The sequence below is a fragment of the Schistocerca americana genome, chromosome 11 (genome assembly GCF_021461395.2).
Source record: "Schistocerca americana isolate TAMUIC-IGC-003095 chromosome 11, iqSchAmer2.1, whole genome shotgun sequence".
Lineage (NCBI taxonomy): Eukaryota > Metazoa > Arthropoda > Insecta > Orthoptera > Acrididae > Schistocerca > Schistocerca americana.
Window position 1 is genome coordinate 169,343,447 of NC_060129.1, and position 19,082 is coordinate 169,362,528.

General features: G+C 43.8%; 1 protein-coding gene across 1 annotated transcript in view; it reads left to right on the top strand.

Moving 5' to 3' along the window:
• The window catches only part of LOC124554052, a 242,103-nt gene extending 235,658 nt beyond the window's left edge, over positions 1-6,445 (top strand). Inside the window, exon 13 of the mRNA XM_047128087.1 lies at positions 5,121-6,445. The gene's annotated coding sequence lies outside the window, so the exon portion shown is untranslated. The remainder of the gene's footprint in view (positions 1-5,120) is intronic.
• Positions 6,446-19,082: the final 12,637 nt, after the last annotated feature.

The window sequence follows — 19,082 nt, forward strand, 5'->3', positions numbered from 1 at the left end:
CGGTAGTGCAGTTCTAGGCTGCTGTGGATGCTGATGATCATTACATTGAGCAACGTTTGTAACTTGGAACATAGACATGGAATGCAGTTAACAAATATTACCCGCTCATGGGGGTATTTGAGTGTGTGTGTGTGTGTGTGTGTGTGTGTGTGTGTGTGTGTGTGTGTGTTTCCCCTCCTCCCTGTCATTTATTCGTTACCTTTCATCCACATATCATTACAAGTGTATCCACATAGTTTCATTGTCCTACAATCACATGTTTTTCAGAGGGAGTCCTCTCAAGCAGTGAAAGCTTTATTCTAACCATCTTGTACTTTTCTGTATAGGACTTTTCTGTATAGGACTAATGGCTGGAACACAGAAACATACGAGGGTAATCCCAAAAGTAAGGTCTCCTACTTTTTTATAAGTACAGAACTCTGTGTGGCAGTTGGTCACACTGTTATGAAGAGTGCCTCACGTGCTGTGTGTAAACATGCACACTCCGCACTGAGTCGCTCAGTCTTGGCTTGGCAGCCGTTGAGAATGGAGCTCTCGTTGGATGTTACCGCCAAGTGCGAATTGCGTGCAGTTATTGGGTTTTGAATGCAAAGGGCACTGCACCGATTGAAATCCATCGGCAATTGATGGAAATGTATGGTGAGTCGTGCACAGATGTCAAAAATGTTCGTAAGTAGTGTAGAGTGTTTTGCTGCTGGTCGGACCGCAATTCGTGACGAACAAAGGAGCGGGAGACCGTCAGTTTCTGAGGAGGGGTATTGCTGGTCGACTTTATGCCCACTGGGACCACAATTAATGCTGACAGGCACTGTGAGACTCTGAAAAAACTCAAACAGGCAATTCAAAACCGGAGAAGAGGAATGTTGGGCAAGGGTGTACACATTCTGCAAGGCAACACTCGCCCACACATCGCTCGGCAAACCGTTGCTCTCCTGCAACAGTTTCAGTGGAACATAATCACCCACCCACCCTATAGTCCTGACTTGGCGCCCAGTGACTATCACCTGTTCCTTAGGTTAAAAGAACATTTGACCGGAAAATGATTCAGCTCCTATGACGAGATGAAAGAAGAGGTTCGTAACTTTCTGAACAGCATGGCCATGAGCTGGTTGACATGGGCATACAAAAACTGCCACAGCGTCTAAAAAATGCTTTGACAGAAATGGTGATTATGTCAAATAATAGCTGAATGTTCAATCTGTAAACTGATGTAAGCCATTGTAGAAATAAACAGGAGACCTTTCTTTCGGGATTACCCTCGTATAACAGAAAACAGCTTTCATACTAGCTCTTTTTCTAGCAAAACTGCAAACATTCTGTGTTCCGGCCGTCAGTCTGCTATAGTTGAGTGGTTGCTTTTCCCTTATTTTATGTATTGCTCCATCCAGAACTTCCCATTATTGTTAAAAGTTATTTTGTGTCTTGTGTTGTCATTGCATAATTCACAGTCAAATTGAAACTTTATCAGCAGCAACAACTGGTAGTTGGGAGCTCCAACGTCAGGCGCGTAATGGGGCCCCTTAGGGAAATGGCAGCAAGAGAGGGGAAGAAAACCAATGTGCACTCCGTGTGCATACCGGGGGGAGTCATTCCAGATGTGGAAAGGGTCCTTCCGGATGCCATGAAGGGTACAGGGTGCACCCATCTGCAGGTGGTCGCTCATGTCGGCACCAATGATGTGTGTCGCTATGGATCGGAGGAAATCCTCTCTGGCTTCCGGCGGCTATCTGGTTTGGTGAAGACTGCCAGTCTCGCTAGCGGGATGAAAGCAGAGTTCACCATCTGCAGCATCGTCGACAGGACTGACTTCGGACCTTTGGTACAGAGCCGAGTGGAGGGTCTGAATCAGAGGCTGAGACGGTTCTGCGACCGTGTGGGCTGCAGATTCCTCGACTTGCGCCATAGGGTGGTGGGGTTTCGGGTTCCGCTGGATAGGTCAGGAGTCCACTACACGCAACAAGCGGCTACACGGGTAGCAGGGGTTGTGTGGTGTGGGCTGGGCGGTTTTTTAGGTTAGATGGCCTTGGGCAAGTACAGAAAGGGCAACAGCCTCAACGGGTGCGGGGCAAAGTCAGGACATGCGGGGACCAAGCAGCAATCGGTATTGTAATTGTCAACTGTCGAAGCTGCGTTGGTAAAGGACCGGAACTTCAAGCGCTGATAGAAAGCACCGAAGCTGAAATCGTTATAGGTACAGAAAGCTGGCTTAAGCCAGAGATAAATTCTGCCGAAATTTTTACAAAGGTACAGACGGTGTTTAGAAAGGATAGATTGCATGCAACCGGTGGTGGAGTGTTCGTCGCTGTTAGTAGTAGTTTATCCTGTAGTGAAGTAGAAGTGGATAGTTCCTGTGAATTATTATGGGTGGAGGTTACACTAAACAACCGAACTAGGTTAATAATTGGCTCCTTTTACCGACCTCCCGACTCAGCAGCATTAGTGGCAGAACAACTGAGAGAAAATTTGGAATACATTTCACATAAATTTTCTCAGCATGTTATAGTCTTAGGTGGAGATTTCAATTTACCAGATATAGACTGGGACACTCAGATGTTTAGGACGGGTGGTAGGGACAGAGCATCGAGTGACATTATACTGAGTGCACTATCCGAAAATTACCTCGAGCAATTAAACAGAGAACCGACTCGTGGAGATAACATCTTGGACCTACTGATAACAAACAGACCCGAACTTTTCGACTCTGTATGTACAGAACAGGGAATCAGTGATCATAAGGCCGTTGCAGCATCCCTGAATATGGAAGTTAATAGGAATATAAAAAAAGGGAGGAAGGTTTATCTGTTTAGCAAGAGTAATAGCAGGCAGATTTCAGACTACCTAACAGATCAAAACGAAAATTTCTGTTCCGACACTGACAATGTTGAGTGTTTATGGAAAAAGTTCAAGGCAATCGTAAAATGCGTTTTAGACAGGTACGTGCCGAGTAAAACTGTGAGGGACGGGAAAAACCCACCGTGGTACAACAACAAAGTTAGGAAACTACTGCGAAAGCAAAGAGAGCTCCACTCCAAGTTTAAACGCAGCCAAAACCTCTCAGACAAACAGAAGCTAAACGATGTCAAAGTTAGCGTAAGGAGGGCTATGCGTGAAGCGTTCATTGAATTCGAAAGTAAAATTCTATGTACCGACTTGACAGAAAATCCTAGGAAGTTCTGGTCTTGCGTTAAATCAGTAAGTGGCTCGAAACAGCATATCCAGACACTACGGGATGATGATGGCATTGAAACAGAGGATGACACGCGTAAAGCTGAAATACTAAACACCTTTTTCCAAAGCTGTTTCACAGAGGAAGACAGCACTGCAGTTCCTTCTCTAAATCCTCGCACAAACGAAAAAATGGCTGACATCGAAATAAGTGTCCAAGGAATAGAAAAGCAACTGGAATCACTCAATAGAGGAAAGTCCACTGGACCTGACGGGATACCAATTCGATTCTACACAGGGTACGCGAAAGAACTTGCCCCCCTTCTAACAGCCGTGTACCGCAAGTCTCTAGAGGAACGGAGGGCTCCAAATGATTGGAAAAGAGCACAGATAGTCCCAGTCTTCAAGAAGGGTCGTCGAGCAGATGCGCAAAACTATAGACCTATATCTCTTACGTCGATCTCTTGTAGAATTTTAGAACATGTTTTTTGTTCGCGTATCATGTCATTTCTGGAAACCCAGAATCTACTATGTAGGAATCAACATGGATTCCGGAAACAGCGATCGTGTGAGACCCAACTCGCCTTATTTGTTCATGAGACCCAGAAAATATTAGATACAGGCTCCCAGGTAGATGCTATTTTTCTTGACTTCCGGAAGGCGTTCGATGCAGTTCCGCACTGTCGCCTGATAAACAAAGTAAGAGCATACGGAATATCAGACCAGCTGTGTGGCTGGATTGAAGAGTTTTTAGCAAACAGAACACAGCATGTTGTTATCAATGGAGAGACGTCTACAGACGTTAAAGTAACCTCTGGCGTGCCACAGGGGAGTGTTATGGGACCATTGCTTTTCACAATATATATAAATGACTTAGTAGATAGTGTCGGAAGTTCCATGCGGCTTTTCGTGGATGATGCTGTAGTATACAGAGAAGTTGCTGCATTAGAAAATTGTAGCGAAATACAGGAAGATCTGCAGCGGATAGGCACTTGGTGCAGGGAGTGGCAACTGACCCTTAACATAGACAAATGTAATGTATTGCGAATACATAGAAAGAAGGATCCTTTATTGTATGATTATATGATAGCGGAACAATCACTGGTAGCAGTTACTTCTGTAAAATATCTGGGAGTATGCGTACGGAACGATTTGAAGTGGAATGATCATATAAAATTAATTGTTGGTAAGGCGGGTACCAGGTTGAGATTCATTGGGAGAGTGCTTAAAAAATGTAGTCCATCAACAAAGGAGGTGGCTTACAAAACACTCGTTCGACCTATACTTGAGTATTGCTCATCAGTGTGGGATCCGTACCAGGTCGGGTTGACGGAGGAGATAGAGAAGATCCAGAGAAGAGCGGCGCGTTTCGTCACCGGGTTATTTGGTAACCGTGATAGCGTTACGGAGATGTTTAATAAACTCAAGTGGCAGACTCTGCAAGAGAGGCGCTCTGCATCGCAGTGTAGCTTGCTCACCAGGTTTCGAGAGGGTGCGTTTCTGGATGAGGTATTGAATATATTGCTTCCCCCTACTTATACCTCCCGAGGAGATCACGAATGTAAAATTAGAGAGATTAGAGCGCGCACGGAGGCTTTCAGACAGTCGTTCTTCCCGCGAACCATACGCGACTGGAACAGGAAACGGAGGTAATGACAGTGGCACGTAAAGTGCCCTCCGCCACACACCGTTGGGTGGCTTGCGGAGTATCAATGTAGATGTAGATGTAGAAGAACCATTAAGTAATACAGGTATTATGTATAACAGGAATGTAAGAATTCAGAGACGCTCGAGTAGGCTTCTGCAAGATTTACAGTGTATGTCCCACTTCTCGTGAAGCAGAAATATTAAATCTTTGTTCCAGTTTTGGGAAATTACCAATTTTTTTGTAAAAATTTTGCGTTGTGTAATACTTTCCTCTTCTCACTTCACTTTGTTTATCTTCATTCCCACAGGCAACAAACGGTTCTGCAGCTATACGAAGAAGACGGCTCACCGTGACGTGAAGACAGGTAGCAGTGACAGTCCAGACGACGACACGTACTGTTGTTGAGTGTCTGCACCAGAATGTCGTGAGTCACAAAAATATGAAACTCGGACATTACACTCTGGAGATGGAAAGCATGTTTGTAACGTGTAGGAAGTACAATTTTGGTTGTTCTGGATCCTACACTGCTTCGATCGTAATGGGGCACGTACAGTGTTATACGCATCTGAGGTTACGTGCAGAATGCCATTTGTATTGTGAGAAATCAATATGCAGTTGGCTACAGAAGGCTGCAGTGTCGGAGTCGGGTTGTTGGCGTAATGTGTGGGACAGCGCCTGCTCGTGCGAGATGTGAGAGATGGCATTTGGATTGTCTTTAATCATGTGACACTCTGTACTAAATTCAGAGAGCTCTTTTGTATGTGCTAGAAAAGAATCCACACTCTGTGTGTGACAAGATTTTTGTTGTGGTATGTAATACACAGTACGACTTGCGTAGTAAGATTTGTTAGAGACCAATTTCTGCTGTGGAACTTCCGTTTTTTGAGTTTAATGTGACAGAATAAAAGCTGAGGTTAGTGACATTAATGTACAAAGAATTAAATTCTACTACACAAGTGGCATTGTGAATTGCATACCGTTCTCTGACCACTTGGTGTTGCTCTGTGCAACTGTGGCAAATATTACCAAACTGTTGCTTGCACCTGGTTGAATGACTTTACTTATGTGAAGATATGGGATATTTATGGTAACTGTATTGCTGTATGAGAAGAGTGTAAGCTACTGAAGACTATAAGGACTAACTTTAGCTCTGTTATTGTGTTTCTTAAATTTGTTATATTATTAAGTATTTATTTTTTACTAATCAAATGCAGTTTTTGGCAATTCAGAATTTAGTTTTGGAAGGAAATGGAGCAGATTGTGTGCTTGGTCAAATTTGCTGGGCTCAATCCAGTCTTTGTGTTCCCCCTAAAGTTTTTACCTTTGTAGCTCCCTCTAGTACCGTAGAAGGTATTTGCCAATGTCTTTACTTAACTTGTTGAAAGACAAAATTTTGCCAAGGTTAGAGCTAAAATGAAAATGATGAGTGTTTGCTTTTAAACATAATCCTCATCATCTCTGAATTTTTGAAACCAACAACTTTATTATATACAGGGTGTTTCAATAAATGTGTTTGCCTCTGCAAGTTATGAAGTAATAGGCGATGGAAATATTTATTGCGGTAGGTCACCATAAGAAACGTTACACTGTCAGCAGAGCTATGAACATAGTTTATTGTATAATTATCCAAAGAGTTACAGTAAAAAGATACAACTTTTTTAAATGGAACAGTAGTTGTTTCTGTCAGGCACTGGAATCGCAACACCAGCTGTGTATACATCAATTTAAATTACATTCCTATCACTTCAGTTTGGGAGCTACAACCCTTAAAAGTTTCAGGTGACGATACCTTCTAACTGTGGTACGGCCGAGTTGTAACGTTGCCGGTGCCACAGAGCGAGAAGGCTTCCACGATGCGCTGTTGGACTGCCGACCTGCTGACTGTCGCAACACGTGGCCATATACCCGACAGTTCCAGCCACAAAAGCAAACGGGGCACAGTTACTGGCATCGGATGAAGATGGCATACACGAACAACGAGTATGTTGACGTGTTGTGATGCTCGGCGAGTCCCAACGCGATGCCACTGGAGCAGCCGTGGCATACGACGTGAGATATCCTAGGTGGAGAGCTCCGGCAGCCGTTACGTTCTTACGTGCCGAAGTACGACTTCGGGAAACGGGCAGCTCGGTAATGTGTCGCAGTAACAGACGAAGAACTGCAGAAAGTGAGGAGGCGGAGGTGTTCATTTTAGCTGCAGATCCTCGTTTCACCCGTACCGCACGTCACTGACCCAGGAGCTGCACGGGAACGATTTCCGTGCGAGAGTTACATTCTGTGAATGGGCCACGAGTAATTTCACACTGGAGTCTTTACGAGGTGTTAAGCTTCACTAGTCACGCCTTTTAGCCAAAGCCTTTCTGCTTCATTAATCCTAAGTGCACCTTTTACCGTTACTTGTTCTCTTGAGCAAACACAACTGTGCTTCGGTGTCTGTCAATAACTTCAAATACCTCTACTCTATGCAATACAGTACTAAAACATCATTCTCTGTTGCACAGTCGATTATCCAAACTGTGGGTTTACCTATCGCAACAAGGCCCGACTGTGTGGCCTTGCCGCCTCTTGGTTTCCCCGCACCACTTTGATGGTTTTACTGGATACTGGCACGCTGCCTTTTTCCCCAGGCGTGCCAGGGCCCTTCGTGACAACCTTTAGCTTAGTGGCCCTGCTGCTTACACTTGTAGCAGGCTACGTCTTTTACCCTTGTACATGGGTATCCACAGTGCCCTGGTAAATTACATTTTGGACATCTACACTCCCGTAGCCCTCCATCGGTTTCTCTGTGACTTCCTCTGAAATCTCTTGCATCTATCGGACGAACCTTCCTTAACCTCACCCGACATTCTGCGCCTGTGTGCCCCGGCTTGTCGCACCCGTAGCGAAAGTTTGTAAATTCTTTGCCCGTCATTGCCCGTAGTCTGCCCTTTGGCCTATTCTTCCTACACTTGCTTGCAATATGGCCTCTCAACCCGCATGTGAAACATTTCAATTCTTTAATCTCTCTAGTGCTCTCCACTGCTTCCTTCCCACGGTTGAAGGTTACCCTCAGGACTAGTCCTCGCTCTTTCGTGGACAGTGTTGCACACTCTTCCTGCAGTGCCAACTCCACTGCTGCTGCTAACGTAATTTCGTCGCCTCTGCTTCTCACTATTGTTTGTACTCTATTGTTGCTTAACCCCTGTATAAAGCAGGCACTTCCTAATGTATCAATCAGTTCTAGACACTGGACTCGGATTCGGGTGGACGACGGTTCAATCCCACAGCCAACCATCCTGATTTAGGTTTTCCGTGATTTCCCTAAATCGCTCCAGGCAAATGCCGGGATGGTTCCTTTGAAAGCGCAAGGCCGACTTCCTTCCCCAATCCGATGAGACCGATGACCTCGCTGTCTGGTCTCCTTCCCCAAACAACCTAACCCCAACTCAATCAGTTCTATCGCACCCTTCAAGTTTTCTCTAGCTGTAACTCTGTTTACTGCTTCTCTAAAATCTCTCTGCATTTTGTCTATTCGGCTTGCCCACATTGCAATTGGCTCTCCCTGTCCCTGTCTTGCTTGGGAAATCTTACATGTGCAGTAGTCTATGGTACTCTTACTCACATAGTTTTCGTCTAGAACACGTTTCACCTCCTGCCACGTACATGTGCGTTTGTGCGCTTGCAGTTTCGATCTGGGGTCATCGGTTATTTTTGTTTTAACGAACTTCAGTAACGTTCCGTGTTCCTCTGGCTTTACTAGTTCAAATGGCACACCTACATTTTCAATAAATTCCCTTGAATCCTTTTTATTCCCTTCAAACAGTTTTGAAACAAAACATAAGACTTCCTTCACTGACATCTTACCTTTAGTGGAGGATGACGGATCTTCCATAGTCTGGGGCATCTTAACTACGTTAATACTTTACAATATAAAGATACAATATTCTTAAGACAATTTTGTAAGTACTGCTTCTCTTGGTGTGCGTCGTCTGTTCTGTCGATCCGCGCCGTACCGCGCTGCTCTACTCTCTCTCTGTACCTGCGTTGCTGCGATGTATCGGCCGCCGCTCTGCTGGGCTGTGCCGACCCTGTCGCTCGCCTCGGCTGCCGCTGCTACAGCTGCTGCTGCTCGTCTCGGACCCTCGGTCTCGAACACTGGCTGCTTAGGCACCACTGTGCCTCGTCACTCTGCGTCTCGCTGCCACTGTCCTGCGTTCCTCTGCACCCGCAAGGACTACTTTTCTGCACTCTGCCGTAGTGGGGCTACTAATACTGAAAGTTGCGAGTCACCACAACTTCCTGCCACCGAGGGCCCTCTTTCTTTCTTGCTTTCTTTCATTCTTTCTCTCTCTGATCCCAGACTTCTCTCTCTAACCAGAAGTTTTCCGTTGATATATTTAATTGCCTACTTGTCACGAGTCCCTACACAGAGCTTCTTTTGTCTCGTTAAGAAGTCTGTTTCTTTTCTTATCACGCGTAGCTGCCCGACAGTTTGGACCTCCGCCTTGGCTCTCCAGTTGTGTTCCTTTATGACCCCTCTGCCACGCCCGGCCTTTACCTTACATTTTATCTCACCTACTGTTTACGGACTATTTCTGTCGTACTGCCTGAGAAAGACTGTATTTAGACTTGGCTTGTTCCTGCAGTTACAACACCTGGCAATAACGCAATTTTAATTTCATCTCATTTTGGATTACATGTAAATGTAATGAACAACTCTGGTCGTTTGTACACACGCACAAAAGTTATGGTGTCTGGAATATATTCTTGCGTGGGCTACCAATATATGATGAGAGAAGAATATATGAAGTACCGATGTCGTTGGTATTAGTTATTCCATCTACATTACCAACAATAGCATCACACAAATGAATGTATTCCTCATTTCGAAGTTTCGCTTGATTATACCTGATGTATCGTAATTGCTTGCTTTCAGTTTTCGCATACATATCAACGATATATTGATGAAACAGCTGGCAGCATCGGAGAACATTATTGTCTTTATCGGCACGAATCATCAGCCGATATGCGTAGTAGTTCAATGCGCTCACTTTCTTGCTGGTTTCTGCACCTGCAAAGTAAAAATATAATTAAGACAAAAAGAAATTAATTGTTTATAAAAATAAAGTATTTGGTAATGACATGTAGATTGTACCTGTTGCTGGATTTCTTTGTTTGATATTTAAATGATATTAATCTTCTCCTTCCCAAAATATCTATGGATATTGCAAAGTGTCGTAAGAACGATGACTGTCTTCAATAGTATGCACTGTGTTATCTCTGCGTCGGATTCGTATATCTCGACGTTCAAATGTGTCGCCAACCGTAACAACTGCAACTTCATTAATAGTCGGTGCATTATATAGGCCCGCGTGCTGCCCAGATGGTACTTTATCTCCTTTGATGACAATTATATAGTTGTCATTTTGCAGTCTGTTTGAAACGGTATTGAACAACTGGACCAACTGGTTATGATTGTGTAAAAAGATTCTGAAATACCCACTATGTCTCGCTCCTCCATCTGCTCGATAGGGTTGTACTGGCACCGTGCATTTATTTGCTGCTGCTCATCACCCATGAAGTAGATTTGCAGAAATTTTGAATCGGTATCAGGCATCGGCATTAAAGGGCAAATTTGATGATACACTTGGCCCTGAATTTTGTAGCTCCAGCCAGTAGTGTTTTCAGTGGCTCTGGCGGCGAATTCAATGGTGGCAATACAACTTTTCCAGATGCGCAGCAGAAACCAGCAGATTCACCTTTGTATTTGAGTGTATGACAGTGTTGGCAGTGTTTGTTCATAGCACCGATTACAATTTACGAATGTGACGAATAGTCAATGTCCGACTCGTATTGAAACGCAAGGCAAAGAAGTGATGCGCATGTCAATGTGCGGCGATACACTAAAGCTGAACATCACTTCATCACTAAAAATCACTCTCTGTAGAAATGCATCATCCTCTATCTTTGCTAGCACATAACCACAAAATAGAAGACACTTCTCTTTGTCATTGGGATTGAGAGCCTGCATGAGAAACTCTGTCTCAGAACTTTCCATACAGTCGGTTGGGGCATTCTAAGTTCTCGACTGGCTCTTTCGGTAGACTTACAGATACTGCCCACGAAACTTTCTCGAATCCGTTGGACATCATCCTCTGATGCATGCAGTTGGCCTGTGCTTTTTCTCTGTTTAAACTGCTTTTGCGAGTCGGTGGTTGAATATCAAATTTGGTACGAAACACTCGTTGAAGTGCAGTTTGTCACTCCCTTTTGCAAACTCGGGAATGCAGAAGACATTGTGCTCTACAGTCGCCATCTCTCACAACTGACAGTGAAACAGAACGACTACCCTATTGCCGCAGGAACTCTACCGGCTGCTTCTGAAACTGTCACTGCCTGCCCGCCACTACCACCGTGAACTGTGAAATTTCCTCTTTTTCATTGGTATAAAACCTGTTCATTTTCGATTTGTACTTGAATAGATATGAATTTTTGAAAATGGGTCCATCATATAGAATAACCCTGTATATTTGTAGAAACAAGAAACAGTTCACTTACTATTCCAGCTTTGGAATGTCTATTTTTACAAGTGAAGTGTTGTAGGAAGAAACCTAATCTGTTCACTCTGTGTGTTGTCAATTTAATTGAAAGTTTTCTGTGATTGCTGTCTCTCAGGAATTCAGCCCCCCCCCCCCCCCCCCTGCTGCTTTCAGTTAACTTCTGTACTGTTGCCATATCCAAGTGAGGGCCTCCGCTAGCCACGTCTTCTGTTACAGTACACTGACTGGCATGAAAAATGCAACACCTCAATTTCTTATGACACTAATCCACTATCTTATGATGGAATATTGTGGTACGGTCCCATTTAAGTGTCCAGCAAAAAGAAAGACGATTATAAACAAATTTAAGAAATTAAGTCAGAGCTGCATATTTCAAGGAAATTTTGAGTAAGCTAATAAAGGTAATGCACATCTATTTACTTCAGACTTCGAAGACCTCTGTTCGCATCCTCAAAAGCGTGTATGCCACCTCTTGCACCAGTGACAGCGTTCAACCTTTCCGGCAGGCTCCTGATTAATGTGGGAATGTCACGTTGATGAATCGTATCCCATTCTTCCAGGATGTTCCTTAAGGCCTGTAGGGTCTATGGATAGTGCCGACAGGCTCTTCTCGGCCAGTCCGAAACGTGCTCAGTAGGGGCTTCGAGCAGGCCAACCTGTAGCACGAATCACTGTTTCATCCGAGAACACTCTCACAAATCTCACATGATGTGGGCATGCATTGTTGTACATTAGTGTAAAAGCACCAATAAATGGAGCGAAAGGCACAACATGAAGCAGGATTTCCTCCACACTCCCGTGCTCCACAAATGCCAAATCCGTCCCTGCGGCTGTATTGATTCCTGCCCATATCATCACATAACCACCCTGAAAAGGCATCCTAGATGAGAATAATCAAGGGGGATACCTTTCCCCTGGCCTCGTCCAGACCCTCTCTCTTCTCTCAAATCGCGACTCGTCAGAAAACGACACTTAATACCGTTGTCGTACTGTCCAGCCGAGATGCTCTCTCGCGAAATGTAGTCAAACTGTGCAATACTCTCTGGTGAGTTCTGGACTTGTAGCACATCTTCTGGACTGAAGATCGGCATCTTCCGGTCTTCTTCGAATGGTTCACTCACTAACATTGACCCCTTGAACCTGGTGGAGTCAATTTCGTGCTTCAGTAGCAGTGATGTGGCAGTTGTGAAGACCTTGATATTGGAGGACTACCCATCGGGGTAGTGGCCGATATTAAACATGAATAAAATATATTAATGTGACAGTGACGGCTAACTACCACTAACTACTGAATCAAAAGCGATATTGAAAATAACTTGTATTTATTGTAAATTATCTCACGATAGAAATTAGATCATATTGAACAAATCGTGAATGAAAACAAATTAAACAAATTGTACACTGTTCTGAGATATACTACAATGGTAAGATTGGCTCTCAGCTCTTAATGTTAAGTTGATGCGAAGTTAGATTTAATTATGCCCCTGGATAAGCAAATGGTAAATGCGATCTGACTGCGTTCCTGTAATCTCTTTTGTGTCTGAAATAATACCTACTTCGGACACCACCACCGAGAAACAAACCGAACAACATGCAAAAAGACAAATAACCAATAACGAATCGTAACCAAAACTGCACGGATGTTCAGTGGATGGCAAGAACACGATCCGACAACTATTTCTGAACTTTACTGCCGCTGCTGCAAGTTTTACATTACCGTCTACCAGCGTGCTGGCTCCGTCGATACTACTGGGTTGACAACTGCAGCTGCGAAGTCGCCGAATTAGGATAAGTCTCTCAAATATCTTGAGCAGAATAAGCTACACAAACTGCTAATACCACAAGCCCTATTTTTCCTCTAAATGGTATACAACGCTTTCAAGCCTGGCTCAACAACCTTTAAGGTGCAGCCCAGTGTGTCTTGTACTAATGTGCAATACCAGTATGATAGCTCTGTGCACTGGTTGACTACGTTCAATGGTGACTGCCAGCCTATAAGACGGAATCGACTGCAATTATACTAGTAGTCAATGTAATGCCTATCGTGGATGCCGATGTCCTACTGTAGCTGCAGATCGTACACAGCACAGTATTCAGAATCTAAGTCCCTGTCTCAGAGCTACCAAACTTTGCGACTGTCCGCTTCCACGGCACAAGACGCTCTCCTCCTCTCGCTCTCTGCACGGTGCTCTTGCGACAATCTTGCCGTCAAACTCTAATCGGCCAATCCCAACGCTGCAAAGGCCTCCCACGTCTCCCTCGCAGAGTGATACAATTTCTCCACCAATCCAAAAATTTCTCTGTCCAAACAGCGGGCGTTGATCCTCAGCGTTTCCCACACTTTGCTACGAACTGCCCATTCGGAGCTCAGCCCATTTGCCGCTAAAACGGCGCGCGACCGGGCGGCGTCAGTGCGTACGTCGGACGCTCTCTGTCTGCTCGGCATTTCCCCTCTCTCTCTCATCTGGCACCCGGCAGCGTTCCTTTTGATGTTTGCCGGTCAGTGACCGCATCCCCTGGGACCACCGGCCCCTGCACGATGCTCTTCCGGCGCTCGCCGGCCTTCGCCTCCCCAGCTGCGCCCGTCCACTCCTCGCCTCCACTGGCAAATTTACTTTGCTTACACCTATAGCATGCAACTGAATATTATTATTACCAAAGCCCGTATTATTTCAGACATGTGTTTAATCATCACGTATCTCTCTTTCTAATCCACCTAACAAGACTAATTAACCATTATATGGGTTTATTTAATTCAAACATGCAGAATAATCTGCGAAATGAACGTCACAAATGAAAGCCAGCTTTCAATATTGTAAGAAGCGGTCATCTCTCTCATGTTGCTCTTCTTGGGCCTGTTCCTGGCCTCCCTGCAAAGCCTCCATTTTCCCTACACCTTGTTACTGTTCTGGAAATTGTGGACTGTGCAGTCCTCAACACTCCAGCAACATAATGCTGCCATCTTCCACCCAAACAACAGCTTTTGCAGCTTGTTCGGGGCTTAACGGCATGTCGACTCTAGAAATCTGATTACGACACTCGCAGTAAGATCCTACAAACACGTGTGATTGAAAGGGGAACAATTCAGGGTACAACAATAAGTGCTATAAGAGGGGGGAAAATACTATTCACTCCCATTCAGTGATGTGTTTCCCAGGTTGCACGGGAAACGACAATTGAGGGTAGTGCTATAAACAATCGACACTTCAATGTTTGCTCACAAAGCAATGCCAGTTACATACCCCATCTCAAAAAATTGGCTGAAGTGCTTCACTTTGATGAAATAGGTAATCACACAATGATTACACGTCATTTATTGGGTGTTGCATTTGACATGCTGGTCAATGTATATGTGACTGACAAGGTGTTGAGAAAAATTCCCTTTGCAATACAGTAACCTGTACGTATACTGAGTAACTGTGGTAAACAGTATAGATTCGTTCTACTGGATATATAGTATACAGAACAATACTTATAAGAATGGTAATATTATAACAATGGAAGGTCCCGAATGGAAAAAAGAAACAATATTTTACTGCTATACATCTTAGCTTTCATCGAAAGAGCCTTCATCTGAAGTACAAAATACATATACATTCCGGCCACTGCAGTCAGAGACAGTGGCCACCTGTGTGTGTGTGTGTGTGTGTGTGTGTGTGTGTGTGTGTGTGTGTGTATTTTCTACTTCAGATAAAAACCTTTGGGGTGGAAGCTAAGACATATCACAATCTTTTCAATGTGCCTGTCTGCAACTCAATGCATCCTCTATCTATTTCATAATGATAATATTGTACTGTGTTAACCCTTCAAGCCGGTAGTTTCCGGGCGCGTGCCTAGCCTACTGGCGGTAGTTTATATGGCTGGCTGGCCCTAGAATGCAGCGTTTCAGTGAAATTGTTCTAGGATGGGAATTACTTGTTCTAATGTTATGAAAATTTCAGGTATTGGTGTCAATACATATTCATTACGATTAAAACATACATTGTCACTTAAAATGAATTTTGAGTGTGGTATATTTTGAAACAATCTTGGAAACAAAGTCCTACACCACAGTCTTTGCACCAGAACGATGTTTCCTTGTGTTTCCTCGTCTTCTTGCAGCAGACTGCACATCTCTTTGCAGGCTTACTCTTGTTCTCTGTGGGTGGGATCTTGTCAATAAAATGCCTCGCTGTGAGCCGTTCGGGCACAGGAGTTTTTGAAGGTTGCCCACATTGAGGTGAACTTACATTCTTCCCGTGAATTTCCAGTAATTGTGTTATGACAGGGTGTATACGTGGTCGAGGAAAAAAAATCCGGATTTCCTGGTTAAAAATACACTTTCTCCCAGATGGAAATACACTTTTTCCGCGTTAAGTAACAGTATACTTTTCCTCGGAACTGTAAAACTTATCAATCCTTTGAGTGGTTGTGGTTTTATGCACCGGCATAGAATTTCCCGGCACTTTAGAAAACAAAACTCAGCGGAAAAAAACACATTTTGGGAAGATGTCTGATGTGGAGCAACATCTACAACACATATTTCTGTATTACGAAAGCATAAATTCGAATTACGAAAGTATAAATTAGAATAGTTACTTTCCGAAGGATTGAAATCGAGATTGCGATGCGCTTTTGTAAGCCAGTCGTAGCTCATGTCAAGAGATCTCGCCAACCGATGACAGCGGATATTCAGAGCATAGGATACGTTATGTAGTCAGCCAATAGCAACATCACTGGTAAGTAGTGTGAACACACAAATAGGAAAAGGTAACAGTTTAAATTACTATAAATAGTGTTGCTACAAGAAAAGAAAAGCTTTAATATTGGTCTCTAAGATTAATAAGCTGCAAGAGAAGCTAAGCTTTCATACATAATGTTGATCTCTTTTTCACATGTTACACTTTAAGATACATCATACAAATGTGCCAGTAAAATTTTTTAATGAAGACATAAATGTCTGATCTACTGGGCTCGAAAATATTCTAAATGGTTGTCCTCCAAGATTTGATTTTTTGAATGAGACTCAAATACTCTGTGATTTAAGAAGTCACACACTGAGTTCATCTTGTCTAAAAGAAAATTTACTTTATTTGAAAATAACGCTTTTCAAACAACCATGCAGAATGTTTTTCCGCGACCTGTTAGAAATAGATTCGTTTCAGCAGTTGCACCAGATGGCAGGCGTCACCACGCTTGCGCAGCTATGACGACGCAGGAAGCCCGTACGTTCGTACGAGTAAAACATTAAAAGATCTTACGTTATGTCAAAAAAAGACATTAGAGGATACTCAAAGATCATGGGAATTTTGTGAACCATACTAAAATGCATAATTCGGCTTACAGTGCACATTCGTATGTCCAGATTCAGATATAAATTTTCTTCAGAAAATTTGCAGTCTTTACTGCCTATTAGCCCTAATAACTTGCTGTTTTGTGTGGCATAAAATTAAATAAATGATACATAAAACAAGTAAAGACAAGAGGCAAGCAAGACAGTACACATTTCTTCAGTCCATAAGTCCTAACTTTTTTCCCTCTCTAATCTTGCTACAGCTTTATATGGCGTACTTTCCTTTCTAGGAAAAAATCTATTACCTCATCGACGTTCGCCAACATTTTGCTATATGAAAAAACGGAATGTCGTTGTCTAATACTAGAAAAGCTGTTAATACAAACAGTACCCAAGATTGGTGTGGTTTGTTGATCTGATTATGTGTATTTTGTCACTGTCTGCTAGATAAAACGAAATAGGCCTGCCCAATATTGCAGCGATTGTTACACACACCTAATGAAACATGACTGTTTTGGCATAAATGGTCATTTTTATAACATTACAGAATATAATTCACGAAGTACCAATATCAAATGCCTATTATGCCTACTACAAGCAAAAAGTTTTATGTTAGGAAATAGTTTCACATTTCATTCATACTCTCTAGCTTCTGAAGCATGAGATCGAAAAGTAGTACTACGAAATTTTTATATAAATTTGGAATCGTCATACTCTTCTGTAATTTGTGAGAGTCCCTGTTACTTCTCTCTCCTCGTTCTAACAAACAATCTTGTCATCACTAAATTCTGTAACTATTCCTGCCAGTGTCAACATTTATTCTGTGGTTAACTTCACTAACCCTGCCGCAATCGCCGGTTTAGTTATCCTGCATTTATTCCCCGCTTAGGCGTTATTACGTGTATGTACAGCGCGTTTTCCGCGCTACTCCCAGAGTAGAACTTTTGCGGTTGCTAGCTGGGAATTGTAGTGTAGCGGTCTGGCCAAATTATTTCTGTCAAAATTTCATTTTCTTGGATACATGGAGAAGACAATACGTAATCTTTGTTGCCTGTTATACCTGTTAGTCATTTATTTCCGCTCTGGTAGTCTGAATCTATGCAATTCGCTAGTAATAATAACAGTGCTGATCATTTGCGAACCCAGTCAACCACTAAACAGCGATTGTCATTCGCCCTTTCGGCTTTATTCGCTCAGCTCGTATAGACCTGTCCCAAAGTTTATTTCTAGATGAGAGGGGGGATTCCCCTGGCAGAGACATCACGTGCACTGTGCATGCATTCATTCAGAAATCAACTTAGAATTTGATCAAAAATGTTCAAAAACCAACAGGGATGCGTTCAAAATCATACGAGTAATCGATAGACCAACGTGTGCAGGATGCTTGGCACATTGTGAAACAAGGTTTTTTTCCTCAATAATATGAATTTGGCGCTGACACCCCCCACCCCCCCACCCCGTTATAACCAGGAATAACACAATAACCTCGTCAGTCTGGTTTATTAAATCACAAATCACTTTTTTTAACAATTATGTTAGCCAAGCGTCTACCCAGGCTCACACTCAGAAGTAATGCATAATTAAAGTTTGGTTATACCAATGTCCAAATGTGCATAGTGGGGTGCATGTCCCGTAATTATTCCCAAGTCCAGTGAAGTTCAGTCTCTCCAAGTGAAGTCGCTAGATTTCCGCCGAGCAGCCAGGTAACCTCGAGTGGTGCAGCGAGTCATCCACAAGCAGCTGGAGTACGGCGTACTGCACTTCCCGATGAGAACTGTCGTTTGCGGCGGCGGCGGGGTTTATATAAGGCTTGCTAGTTAATGGAGCCGTCGGCTGGGGTCACTGTTTTCCAGGGAAAACCAATCGCAATGTTTCCTGGCGTAGCCAATTGCTGTGTGCTAACAAACGCGCGTGCGTGAAGGCGGCCAGCGATGGTAGCCGCGAGCCGCCCAGAGAAGTGCGGCCAGCGATGTATTTCTCGGCCTCGTAAGGGAGTGTATGTGTGAAGACGGCCAGCGATGGAAGCAGCGGGCCGCCCAGAGAAGTGCGGCCGCGTGCTGGAGCGCGTTGTTCGGTGTTTGTTAGAAGTGGTGTATACCACCCCCCCCTCCCTGAAATTGCCGCCCGGGGCAGATACCCCTGTTTACCCCTGCCCCCCCTAGTTCCGGGCCTGTTGCGTATACGTGAATATGGCTGCATAGGCGCACCAGTAAAATCTGGCTGCTTGCTGCAATTGCATGTATGGCTAACTGCCACACTTCTGTAGCGAGAAGCAGGAGAAGGTACTACTCACACGCGACTCATCTGCACATGCTTATAAGCTCTCTCGCAACCGCTTCAACGAATTTAATGTAAACAGTTGTGACGTCACGCTCATCGGAGGCAATTTGTTGTTATGAAACAGTGCATAGTCTTCCTAAAGCCTTTGACACAGTTTGCTGTTGGCAGATGCTTGTAT